Below are 14,689 nucleotides of genomic sequence, written 5' to 3' on the forward strand. Positions count from 1 at the left end.
TTCCTGAACTAAGATGCCAGAGAAAGTCCCTGTGTAATGCCTCTGCTGATATTTGTAAGTAATATTAACACTGATTACGGAGATAAAATGACGTATCAGTCTGTGTACCAAAGCTTTCAGAATGCAATTTGTTTGAAGTGCTGCTTCAGAGAGCAGAGAGAAACATAATTTCTTGGTGAGACTTCCAAGTGTACAGTGTGTAAGGGCCATCCCTCCAACAGCCATGCCAACTTTTGTCAAGTTCAGCAAACAGAACTAATGACGAGTGGAAAATGTCATCGTTCCCCTGTTACTGATGGTGCTGTTTATTGTCTGCCTAGCTGTGCGCGTTGCTTCTGACCATTGCTGGTGCTGTGACTGACTTTTTTTTTCGTCCTCCTTTCCAGTGGCGTACATGCCAATGCATCCCGCCACGCAGAAGTCAGCAGTCTGCAGTGAGTCACGAATCCGCTTGTATGCAAAAATGAGCAACAGGCACAGTCATTATTTCTGCCCTGTGCTGTGAAGAAATGCTCGCTTATACACTAAGCACTTCAGTACAGCTTTCGTTTTGGGACGGCAAGGCAAGGAATGTGTAGTGTGCTTTTATTTGGGAAAGGGATTGCCTACAAATTGGGGTTTTTGTCTGTTGCCTCTAGGACTAGATATAAAGCATCAGCTTAAAACAGATGCTGCTTTGTGGCATTCCTCCTGGTCTTAGTTTGGGGTGGTTTTTGGCTCAGTTCAAAGTGTTCAGATGCCTGGAGATCGCACGCCGTAATGTGGCAAAGATCGTGACCTAAAAATACAGCGTCTTTCTCCTGAGAGAGAGAGAAATGCACAGACAAATCTGTTTGTCCTGGATTTCTAATGATAAGGTTGAAGTGTTCTGTTTGGTCAGGCCCTTTCAAGTAAGGAACTTCATGAGAGCAAAGGGAGCATATGCCCAGAAATGTAGAGGAAATGACGTTATGGTTCGTTATGTGTGGTGGGTTCATTTTCTTGCCCGCTACTTCCCCAAGCAGCTGCCGTTGGCCACACTGAGTATTCCCAGGAGGAAATCCCTCCTGCCCTCAGTGAGCACAGCGGATGAGCCTGGGATTAGCAGGTGGCGAAATCCCGTGGCAACTGCTGTAGTGTAGGAGAAGGAAGGGCAAAGTAGCATACATCCACTAGAGAAAGGTGAGCAGGAGAAAAAGACTGCCGATGCTTACAGGTGGCTGTGTAACAATAGCAAATAAGCTACAACGGTAGTTTTCAGCTTTCTGTAGGAAGTCTCATCCAGGGTCTGCTGCCTAACAGGAAGCCATTGAGGCTGGTTAGTTTTTTTAGTCCTGGATTTTGTCTGGATTGAATGTTGCCAAGTGGCTTGTGTTCAAAATCTCGGCGTACTTGCCCGCTGTCCCTGTGACACAGGTGTAGCCCAGCCAGCCCTCCCGTAAGGTTCTGCATGGGCGAGTGTGCCTCAGCCGTGCCCCTGAGGAACGTACGCACCAGTCTCAACGCTAGCTGATGTGTGAAGGAGCCCCGTCTCCTGTGGCAGGTAGAGCTATCTGCCTGCTGCTGATCCTCCGTCAGCTCTCCCGGACACACATGTGTCTGTGCAGCCTTAGCACATATGTTGGAGAAAGAACAGAAAATGCAGAAAATTAGCAGAATGACCTTTTTTTCCCTGCTGAGAAAGCCCTGTTGTTTGGGGCCTGCAGCCCCGAGGGAGCCAGCGGCTCGGTGCCACTCTGCCTTTGGCGTCCATCCGTGTCTTGTTCACAAAGGCAGATGGTAGCTGTTCAGGCTTGAGTGACACCAGGAGCTAATGCAGTGGGGACTTGAATTCAGCATCTTCAACATGATGTGAGTGCATTTCCCTAAGGGAGTTCGGTGTTATGCTATCCTTGTTCAGCTTGCGATAAAGGCGCTGTAGAATGCACATTACTGCTGTTCCTGAGAGCACCTTGGCTGGTTTTGCCTTCATTGCACACTATTGCACTGCAGCCTTAAAATCAGGGTTAGCAAGAACATTCCAATCTCCAGCCACAAGCTTTATGCAAACACTGATAGCTGATATAAATGAGCAATATCAGGGCAGAAAGTCTGGTCTTTTAAATCCTTGCTTTCTCTCTTCGTTGTCGTTTTTTGTTCGGTTGGGTTTTTTTCCTTTGAATCGGTTTAAGACTTGCGTTACAGCTAAGCCAATTTCTCATCTACTGTGCCAGTCACCACAGTAAGCTTTTCTGAACATCACACTACTAGCCCAGTGGAGTTACTTTAAAGTCACATTTGCAGTCATTGCAATTTCTACTTAATTGGATGGGGCAAATCTTTTCTTGTGATTTCTCTTGCTCTCTTTACCAAAAAAAAGGGGGTGACAGCATAGCTCTGCTCTGGAAAGATTAGCAGCTATAGCTAAACACTGAGAAAAGCTATTGGATGGTGTGTGCTTTTTTTCAAAATAAAGAGCATGCACAAGTTCAAAAAAATTTTATAGACGTAATAGGAAGATGAGTAAGAAGATAAATTAAGGTGGAATTTCTCTCTGTCTTTTACACTTGTTGGGCCTCTGCTCTTTGCCTCGTGGATACAGCAGCACTGATGAATTACTGCAGGGAGACTTGGACCTTAAAGAAAACACAACACACGCAAAAAATGATGTTAATTTAAAACAGTCACTCTCCCCAGTCTTCTTCCTCCCAAATTTGGTGTGTGGGGGTTTTTTCCTCTCCATATGCTCTGCAGCTACATGCACTGCAAATCATTTTTGTTGCAGTGAGATGCAAAAAGAGCAAGTCTTAATAGCTACAGGGCACTATCAAACATCAAAAAAACATGATTTAGCCCAAAGACAGTAAAGCTCAATTTTAAAATGCCAGTTTAGTCTATTTAACTTCACTACTTATTTGGCAAGTCATCCAGGATGCAAAATACTTGTACGGCAATCCTACCTAGGGGGCTATTTAATCACCATTTCTAGCCAGATGTCCTCGCCACATTTGGCACATACCTCTAGCTCGAACCAAGGATAGTGACCACATTTCAAGAAAAGTCACATCTAGTAATAGGACTCAATGCCGTTACTCTAGGGAAGATACTGACAGCATTACTAATAGACTCCTGCCCAGGTGATTTTGGGGGATAGAAAACATCAGCTACCCTGCGTTTTTTCTTCACAACTTCTTCGTTTATTATTTTTTAAAGAAGAACCATTTCACGTTGTTCCACATATGTTTGTTAGCATCATCCCTCCTCTCAAACTCCTTCATCAATTTAAGATTTCCTTACAAACACGTCTGATCTTTTAATTCCTAAGAAATATTGAACGATGACAAGAAAATACTAGTGAAAGCCTCCAGTCTGCAGTCCAGGTGAAAATCTATCCGTCTATCCACATGAGAGAGACAAAAGAGGAAATGAAGACAATTTGTCTTGCATGTCTCCTCTGAAGAGCTTTGAAGTAATGGTTCAAATCAGAGTAGGGAGATGCAGAAAATCCAGCAACTACAACTCTTCAGTTTCTGGCCTCCTCACAGCTCTCAGGAGGTGAAGGATGTCATTACAGAGAAGCTTTAGTAAAAGACACGTCTGTTCCTTAACAACTGCTGCAACATTATAACTGTTGGGCCACTGTAATCTCTGCCGTATTTGAGTGAGTAACCTCCATATGGAAGTCCTGCTGCTGCTAATCCCCTGAATCATCCAATCCATCTAACGATAGAGAGATGATTTTTCTGGACAATCCGCTTCTCCATTATGGACATGTAAAGTAGTTACCTGGAAAATGAATGCCTACGCTCCTTTTGAATCTCATTCTATTCCATCAATTCCTTAGCAAAATCATTTGTAACCTCATCAAGTTTGGACTTGTAACTGTTAAAATAACTTTGACATTTACTACAATTTTAGTTTTACCTTTATTACAAAAAGACATCAAGAAACCAAACATGGCCAGTCTGAGAAAAGGTATACTGCGTGCAAATGCCAAAGGTCCTATTTAAGCAAAACCAGTTTAGAATTCCTACAAGTTTTAGGGAAAGTTTTAGAATTTACGTTTGTCTTGGTTTAGTTTTGGATGTTTATCATCTGCAGCGAGAAAGCATATTGGAAAAAACAAACTGTCATTTTTGCTTATATGTCAGATGCCCTTTGGTGTAACTGCAGGCTGATATGCTACTGAGATACAGCAATGAAAACCAACGCAACGTCATTGAGCCAAATCCTTACTGCTCTTTAAGTCTCCGTCGTTCTCTGTAAAACCCCTCTCTAGACTAAGGAGGTGTGTGTGTCGTTTGGGTGGCATTTGAATGAGCTGTTGGTACCCAAGCTGATGACATATTTGCAGGAGCTGGGGGATATCCTGGAAAGGGGACAGCATACCCAGCAGACAGAGGCTGACCAGATGGAAACTGAGGAGTAAAGGGTGGTGGTGGTACCCCGGTGGAAGAGAACTGCCTGGGGAGGTGGATGATACAAGGGACGTGGAGGCACAGGCACAAAGACGTGTGTTGATGCTGGCAGTGTTGGGGCCTGAGTCCTTTGGGTACCTTCACTGTGCAGGCGTCCTTGGTTTGAACTTCTAAAGAAACCCCAACACATGTGTCACTGTTACACTCTGCCCTGATTTGAACGAGGAACCCGAATGAAGCGGGAGCATGGTGACGAGCACTTCTTGTTCTCAACTTATGCATTTCTTTTAACTTCCACATATGCTTCCTACGTTGTTGCCACATGACAATGTATTTGGCCTGTTCTTGCTTACTGAACTGGAGATTTTAGACAATCTGTGGGATGGATCCTGGTCTTTGTTTCAATTTATCTTTAAGATTTTATAAACCCAATGCACCCTTACAATCTATCTATAAAAAAACTGAAGGACTAACTTGACACAGCAGTAATAGATAAAAGAGAGTCCTCTCTCTCCAACTGAGAGAAAGCAGCTTGGCTGTGTGAGGTGACTAAATTGAAGAAATTCAAAATGGTGACACAATAACAGCATTGACTTTTCCAATAATTTTCTCCATCAGTATCAACTGAGTTGTTAAAGAGAGAATGTCGGAGGCTGATTTCTATTGGGAGATCAATTTCTTCAGCCCTGTTCAGCCAGTAATCAAAAGAGTGGCTTTCCATCTAATCCTTTAAGGATATTTACTTTTTCTATGCAACGATGATCTCCTCAAAAAGTGTTCATGTTCCAGAGTTCTCTTTTCAATCATGTACTGGTGTTTTAGTTTAAATAATCTTACTGCAAGCACAGATCCCCCTTGTTAAAGGCAATTCAAATTAAGCCATTTAGAAAGTAATTAGCACTTGTATTCTTCACAACTATCTGTGCATACTTATGTCACTATAAATCAGCTGTTGTGTGAGTTAGGTGTTACGACCTCCTTTCACAGGTTACAAGTAGGAGTATATTGAATTTCTGTAGAATACTTACCGTTCCCAGCCTGGTCTGCCACCTGCTGAGCGAACTGCACTGGCTGTCATTGGGTGACCTTTTGGAGTGGGGAGAGGAAAACCAAAAAAAATCCCATTCAGTTTATCTGAAGATAATTCTTTCAAGTAATTCTAAAGTTCTAGTCACTTACCCGTTGAGGGTATTGATTGTCCTTGAGGGCACACAAGACTTGGCAACGCTGGTTGTCTTTGTGCAGGAACCTGAGAGCCGTTGTAAATAAATGCAAACAGTTGGAAAATGAGCTCTACTAAACCACAAGAATCACAGCATATGTTGAAATGAAATTTACCTTCTCTTCCAACAAAGTGCTGATTGACAGAGAGGAAGATGTGGATTGTCGAGCGGCAGTCGCCAGAGCAGCAGGAGGTGTAACAGTCATCATCTGCTTCTGCTGGTGCTGCTGAATCTGCTGATGGAGCCTTTTTGTGTAGCCAGTTCCATTTCTGATGTTGTTTACAGCCTGGAGGCAGAAAAGAATTCGCGAAAAGGTAATATGAAACTTCAGTAGATACATGAACAAAGGCCTCCACAGAGTAAAAGTACTTGTGTATTTCTGTACAGATGTATCAACGCATCACTTCAAACACTGATGTTAATGATTGGTAACTCAGAGTGTCTGTACTCAAAGTACTTCAGTGTTAACACGAAATTTGAAAGTGAGCAATCATGGTAAACAAAAGTGTCATCTGAATTTACCAGGTTGCCTCTAAAGAGTTGTCAGCTTCTGTAACAACAGATAATGCATTTGAAAAGTAAATGTAGCCTTATTCAATTTAGCCTTGCTTAAGGCTAAATAAATCATAATAAAAATATTTATTAATAAAAAATATTAAAATAAAAGTAAAATTTACATTCACGTCCAACAAACTGCTGATTGACAGAGAGGAAGATGTGGATTGTTTGGTGGCAGTCACCAGAGCAGCAGGAGGTGTAACAGTCATCATCATTTCTTTATTAATATTTAATTTTTATTAATTAATATTTTCTTCCCTTTCAGCTTCTTACAAAGAGACTTTTCTTACAAACAGTTTACGTAAAAGTCATCGTGTTACCTTGCGGAGGGACTTGTTGGCAATTAAAGCGTCAAGAGAAACATCTGTCTGATGACACGTTGGGCATGTGTGTTCCTCCGATTCCAGTAATGCTGTTCTAATACCTGTGAATAATTAGAATGATCAAAGTAGTTTTTAGCCAAACTAAGGAAATTTGGGGGGTTCTAATCAATTATAAAAAGACGTATGTCATGAATGGGTGAATATGGTCTTGAATTGAGAGCATGAAGCTATAGATGTTGAATAGCGTAAAAAATTTTCTAGTATGCAGCAAATAACTGTACAGTTTTATTTTCACTATTGTTACATTTGAAGCTGTCGAGTAGACTGTATCTTGGTGTTTCGACTCCGTCATCTTTCCAGTGTCTGGTACAGTGAGAAGTCACCAGCCTCAAGGTTAATGAACAAAACCCACATCAAAAAGCCATTAGTAGGTTTGAGTTCTGAAGGTTTTAAGCAGCTCTCCCGTGGAGAAGAATGCGCATTAAATGCCTAAATATCTGTTTGTTGCAGATTGCAGTAAGTGACCAGAGTTGCCTGTATCATTTTGTGTGAGAGAAAGGGCTGCGGACAAACGAAATGCATTCAAGATCTAATACTGCAATCACCTGCACAATTATGCACTCGTCTCACATTCATCCTTCTGCATGTAAAGAGGATTTAACTAGACGCATAAAGAAGGTTTCTGCTGTTTTTTTCCTTTACAGGATCAGAGTCCTTTCCTATTCAGGGTGTACTTAAGTATTACATAGAACTGATAACAAAGTAATTTTGTGATCTCCTATTTCTGCTTTCAGAAGATCAGACGTGATGTTTGGAATTAACCAACATGGGAGTAGCACTTACATTCATCACAATAGCTGTTTCCACAGCAGGGAATAATCGCGGCATCAGTCACTATATCTTTACAAATGAGACATAACAATTCATCTGGAATAGGCTCATCTGAGGAGGAGGAGGGCTGCTCTCGTAAAAAGGGACGCTTTCCCTTCTTTCCTCTTGCATACGCTTCCCTGGAGGGTGGGATGGGGGAAGGAAGAAGAACAAAGTTAAAGATGGGCAAAGGAAAACTTTTCCAAGCTTTGTATTTTGTCAAAGGAAGAGAACAGATGGAATTCTTCTAACTCCACATTAGCCTTCTAAATCATAGGCATTTAGTTTAAACTACTTTTCTACAGGCACGACACCTAGAAGAGGGAGGGTGGAACAATTTTCCTTCTGCAGAACTCTCCCATTCATTGGATCAACTAAGAAATTAGCTCAGACTAGAAAAGCCATTTTTTGACAGCTAGAAATCAGGTGAAATACAATTTGATACAAGTTAGAGGGGAGGAAATCTCTGTCCAACAGCTATTTGCTAAATTTTGCAAGAAGCCTTTGCTATGTAAAACAGAAGCAAAATGAGCTTTCAAAGAGAATGACTCCACCTTAAACACTGCTGAAATCTGTTGCAGAAATACTGATTCTTAGCATACCACGAGTTCAGCCAACTTCCCGGGGCATGAACAGTGGGACCACTCTATTTTAATATGAGAAAGTATCACAGATTTTAAGGCTAAGATACAATGACAATGCTTCCTTCCCCGTAACTGCGGATGCCAGCCAACTTGGTTCTGTTGCCGCTCAGACCTTTACGCATGGTTTCTCTTGTTCAGTGCTTGGTCAGTCCAGTTCATTCCATACTTACATGCATTAATAATTGGTATTGCATATTTCCCAGTGTTTGTCAGCATAGCACCCTTTGTATTGGGATCTTTCACCTCCATCATGAAACTCCTTGGAATTCCTGTGCTCTTTTTAATTCTGGGAAGAGGCTCAAAATGTTTGTCCTGTGAAGAGAAAGTAAATGCAGACATGTCTCATCTTAGGACCCACGCTCAAAATGACATTTCAATGGTTATTTTAAGTAGCGTAAGCCTTTAATCCTCTCCTTGTACCTAGCGTAAGGGTTGCTCGACTGAAATACCTATTTTCCTAAATGACTATAGCCAGGATGTTCAAAAGGCTTGAGCAGTGTTTTGAACTCAATCAACATTCTTTGGCTTGCCTTCAGGTTCCTTAATGGTGAAATATCTCTGAGCTCACCACCCACTCAGGGAAGAGGCACAAACCCGCTCCTCCTCCAAAGCGCATTTCAGGTGAGAGCTTAATTCAGGGCTCTCGATCAGTCACCGGGGAAACTTACAGTCACCATCGAGATACCAAGGTTGAGTTCTTACCTCCTGCATATACATTCAGTGACTAACCTTAAATGGCAGCAATACTAAACCAGAGAATTGTGCAATTAAAACACAGAAATATTCGACAGATAGGGTCAACGGAAACATCTTGGTTTTATACAAAATACTAAAAACTGTGAACTGTCATTAAAAAGAGTTAAAACCAGAAAAATTTCCAGTAATAGTGAAATATCTAAAAATATGCGTATCTTTCTTCCCAGAGAGAGATCTAGGAATCCCCTTAATCTCTGTGACCTAAAACAAAGGAAATTTTACATTGATAATTCCAGGTTTCCCTTGCATTTTGAAGGGCTTTGCAACATTGCCATATAACCTCTGTATTTCACCCCAAGAGAAACAAAAAAGAGAAACTATGAGTATTCGTGCATTTGTTACGTAACTGCCAAGGTAAAAAACCTCAAAACTCAGTCAGGCCAGAAGTCCCCCACAATCTTACCCCATTCGTTGGGCAGTCCTTTATGTAGTGGCCAGGTTTGCCACAACAAAAGCAAAAATATGATGGTGGAGGTGGACCCAAGGGTTTCTTCATGTAACTGAAAGGTTTGGGGAGGGAAAAAAAATGGTATGTATGTGTCTCTCTTGTTGAAACAAACATCTCTGCATATTTTCGGTAATCTTCAAGGAACAGATTGGACATTATCAGAACTTACTTGATTGGATCATACTCCTGGCAAGACTGTACCATCATAGCTTTTATCTTCTTCGGAAGCGTTGGCTTCAGCCAGATCCGCAGTCTGCGTAACAGGTAATGATTTGACACACACATTAGGAACACGTTGAAGCACACACAGCCAAAGACACCACCACTCATCCCATCCTGTACAGAGCAGCACAACGCTAGCGGAGGTTGCAGCAGAACAGCTGCTTGTATAAAATACAGTTATCCTGGAGATGTTCTGGGGAGTCCTTACGCCATGACAGGGTGTTTACGTGCCTGCCAACCTACTTGAAAATAGCGTTCCTGAGCACTCAAACCTTTAGACTCGGCTGTACCTTACATAAAGACTAACCAATCCAATTTTGTCCCACGTGCTTTCTCAGAGAAAGTTACACGTTGTTGAGGAAAGAAGGCAGGCAGTTCCACAGGAAAACAGGGCATTACCACACTTTCAGAAGGTCACGACTGCTAATATGCCACACGTGCGCATTGGTATATTCCTACAAGCAATTAGGTACGTTTACACAACTTACACAGTCTGCGTTCAACCAAATCAGATGATTGTGTTATTCCCTGTACATACACTACAGTTTATGAAATTGTGAAGCATTCAAAGAATGGACCTATAACTACAATGACTAGCAATTCAGAAATAGCCATGCACTTGTCCATGTGACAGAAACGCTTCTCTTTTGGCCGTTGCAAATCCCCCTGAAACATCCCTAACTTACAGCCAATTAAATTCTTCTGTGAAAATTGTGTTAGTTTCCATGCAAAATTAACAAAACATAGGGAAAATGGTAAACAGCTCCTGAAGTGCCTCTTCTTTGTGTCTTGAAGATGAGTAATAATTTGCAATTTGTTGGGCCTGATAAGGTGCTCCCCTTCTATCTTCCCACACGGGGAACTACTTGTTACAGAATAGGATCAAAGTATACAGACATTTTAAAGTCAAAATAAATACTTTAAATTACTAAAAATGATATTAAAATTTTGTTCACATGACAACAGCTATCCAGCTATAGATCACAGCCTAAGATTTAAAAATATGAAGCAAATACTTTTTTATATTATTTGACAAGAATTTATATATACCTTAATAAGCTGGGCCAGAGAAGTAGATGCAGAAGACTCATCAACCTGTTCACAAAAAATTAAGGACATATTCAAGTTCTACACTCAAAACACAGCAATAGTTAACCTCTCCTGTAGTCTGAAAGTTTGCACTATATCCTCTGAGTGTCACTGAAAGAGATATTTCCAAGCTACTGTGATTTGGTTTTGCTCAAAACAGAGTCCAAACCTATGACAGCTTCAGAGTGCCTCCGTGGTTAACGAAAAGACACTGTAATACCCCGACCCGCTGGAGATCGACAAGGCTCTAACCTTGTGCCACAACTTGTACTCTGGCTTTCAGACAGTTTCATTCGCAGACAAACTATTATTAACTGCTTCATCAGATAAAGTGGAGAGAGCAAATGCAGAACTTGAGAATACCACTTTGTGTGGCAATAATATTTATATTCATGGCAATCTATCAAACACATTTATAGACCCAGAGGGGCCCAAACAATTTCACTTCAATTATACAGTTTTAGGAACAAATGCCCAAGTAGTTAAGGACATGGAAAAGAATCATTTGGCTGCACAGAACTGCCCTCAAAATGTATGGGCTATGTTGGGTGTGGTATTTGCTTGACCCCCCCCATTTTTTGCCACTTAGGAAAAACATTTAAAAACAAAAGCTAAGTGATACAATGTGAAAATGGCAAAAGGTACACTCCGAACAATGTTTGTGGCAAGAAACAAAAAGCACACAACAGCTATACAAACATGCATATGACTAGGTGTAGGCAGATCGATATGGAACAGGGCACCACGTTCAGTTGTGCAAGCCTTGAACCTACAGGATCTCAGAATGATCCTACAATATCTGTGCCACACAAAGTCATTCAGGAAATAACCTAACATACTCAATATGCATCACTAGGCACCAATGCCAATATTCACATGGGAACCATGCAAAAGGTGGCGTTACTCAGTTTTTACCGTGCTGAACCAAATACACTCTATTTACAACATATACTATGTTTGACTGGAAAATAGATTAAGTTAATGTTTGGAAAACTAATACAAGGCTACATTGTTTAGCATTAAGTGCAGTGTGTAGAAAAAAGTGTGAAATTGTGGTTTTACATACTGCTTTTGATGTTCCGCTCCCTGGCTCAGTTCGGCTTCTAGAAGGAGAAATAAAGGTGATCAGAACTTCAAGTAAAGCACTCGTAGCCAACATAAAGCAGTGAAAACAGATTATAAAACCTGAACATCAACACATTATGTTCTGAGAGTCTACTGAATGTGGAAATTTAGTCATGTACATAAACTCTTCCCTCTTGGTACCTTCAGTGCAACTAAAAAAACCCCTTCAAAATCCCATGTCTACTTTGTCACCGGTTACTCTAAGACTTACGGATATAGACCACAACAGTGAAAGTGGAAGTCCTCAGATATTTGGTCTCTGCTACGTATCAAAAATATGAAGTCAGTACTACAGTTTTGTGGTCTTAAATAATCAACCATCAAAATACAAAGGTAACTTTAGCCCATCTGTATTTCCCTAGTAGCACAAATAGCTACCAGATCGAGTACTCTAGTTCCTAAGAAAGAACGGGGATAGTCCAGACACTTTGAAGTGCAAGTTTACTTAAGTGAAAAAAATCAGTCATCTGACAAAGAAATAACAACACTGTCAGCAACACAGTCTTTAGAAGGGTGCTGCTTTGTGGAAACCCGAGCACGGTGTTCAGACGTCTACCATACTTAGCTGTTAAAGTGCCAAAATACTACATGTGTTACATATGCTATATTGATTAAGAACAGTAGTAGAAATGTCACCTGAAAGGAGATCCTAAGATTTTGGGTGATTTATGAGCCCTGTGACCTGTGTGGGGGGGATAGTCTTAATTGCCAGAATTTGCTTTTAAGGTAATCTTGAAAATGCTACAATGTTCTAGGAAATACTGATTACATTTGAAAACTTGCTGAGATTCCACATACTCATTGATCTGTACCTGCATGCTGCTCATCATGGATCAGACATGCAACCATTGATATCGTTACAAGCAATTCATGCATCATCCAAAGCGTCCCGTGAGCGGAGGCAATTCAAAGGCTGCTGTGGAACTGATCTACAAAGAGAAAGGCTCACGTTTCCTGCCACTGCTAGACCACCACCGAGGCTCGCAATTACAGCCACGGACCTCCTGAAGATGAGGATGTAGAAGGAACCCCTTTAGATTACCACATAATGGTTTCTTCATCCGTTTACCCGAAGAACATACTACAAGGCGATTAACACGTTTTTGAAGGCCTCTCCACCGTTACAGCATGCATTCATCATTCCCAAACATTAACGGCTCTACCAGTTGTTTCTGCAATTTTTCCAGCTGAAGGAACGGAGACCTAATCCGCCTGGCTAATTTTCAATGAACAGCAGTGCCATCCTTTCGTTATCCTCACACACAGGTATCCGTTTGATCTTTGATGCTAGCAGCATCGATCCCGTCATTTCAGGGCAGCACTGCAACACCAGGAGAGGATGCCACCCACCAGAAATGGAGGATGCATTGACAAGGTATGTTTAAGCATACATATTTAAATTAACCCCCAAACACGGCCATGTTTATAAGCACAATGCTGTGGTGTCCAGAATTACTAGGCAGTGCCTGAAAGCACTTCAACAACTACTGCAGTAATATGCCCAATGTTTACACGCAGAGCCACATAAATTCAGGGGATTTTGATTTTGCTTGCAAATGCTTCATGGGTACTAGGATGCTGCTGCACTGTTTGTCCCAGACACACTGTAACTCATCAGTCTACTTTTTGACAACCAACGTTACAAATACGTGGCAAACCCACAAGCTAATAAAATCGACTAGTTGTGGGGGAGAGGTGTAACTTTCAGAAGGCTGGAAAACACGACCACTCAAACGATGCTAATGTAGCTGACATAGAACTGGGCTCTATGAATACATAAGTGGCAGTAATATTCCTGTAGTCAGGAGAGTATTTGAATAGCTGGAATTTTAATCAATACCCCTGTTTCTCTGTCCTCCGGAAATCTTGGGAATACACAATTAAACGTGGAGCACAGATATCAGCTCAGGGTAAAAACAGACGTAGAAAGATAACTACTAACATTTGGTAACATGCTAAACTGCTTACTGAGTTTCAAGTTTGGAAAGGATGAAGTAGTATTATATGAACTATTCCCTCATCACTCTCACACAAAAAACAATACACTTTAGGATGTTGTTGTTCTCCTCTTGCCTGAAGTGGACACGGCCTTTAGGAAACTAAAAGGAAACTTGTTTGTGTGGTTCACCAGCTGGCCACCCTTGGTCCTTCCTGTACGGCTAGTATGCAAAACCCCCGGATTTGGGGCATAAGAACACCTGCCCTATTCCCCCTCCCAAACACAAGAAATAGTCAAACACAGAGAATCAGACTCTTCTGAGATGGGAACAAATTATAATTTTACACTACAACGTGTATCTGTCTTTACTATAAAAGCAATGAAAGCAAACACATGTAATAAGGAATCTCTCCACGTAGAGGAAACAGGATCTACACTTTGGCTCTCTGAACAAACCCAAGAGGATCATCCTAAAAGTTACCATGGTTGGAATTGGAACCCCACGTCCCAGAAGGCCTAAAAATCTAAGTCTACTTTGGGACAGATATATGAAAATCTACCCATGACAACAAAAATTAGCAGCAGCTTTAACAAGAAAGATACAATCGGAATGCCTCTGTAAACTAGTATCCTTTGAAAAGTTAACTCGCTGAAACCCCTAACAAAGAAGCCAATGCTTTATGGATACTTACAGAACATGTCTTTTGCTGGTAGCTTTAACTCCTCCAGCAGGGATTCTTCTCACAATCACCGATGAGCTCTTCGGAATCAGGGCATTCTCATCTGTGTATTCTGAAAACAACAGAAACACAGAAAAACCACAGCAGTCAGTTTGTAAGAATGGATGCTAATATGTAATTACACAGCACTTCAGAAGCCCTTGACAGATGTAAGAGCACAATTTTATATGTAACATCGCGCTTTTACCGTCTCAACACACTAGCAGTACATTTGGAGAATGTTTGATAATCAAACAGAAGCAGCAAACTCTTTTCCACTTTCTTAATGCTGTTTGAATGCCAACAGCAAAATAGTCTGAAAGGGCTCTAAAGGAGAGTCTGCCCGAGGTTCTCTCCTGCTCGAGCTTAAGTTGCTTTTACTTCTGTTAGGCTACAA

Source organism: Balearica regulorum, chromosome 8 (assembly GCF_011004875.1).
Source record: "Balearica regulorum gibbericeps isolate bBalReg1 chromosome 8, bBalReg1.pri, whole genome shotgun sequence".
NCBI classification, from domain to species: domain Eukaryota; kingdom Metazoa; phylum Chordata; class Aves; order Gruiformes; family Gruidae; genus Balearica; species Balearica regulorum.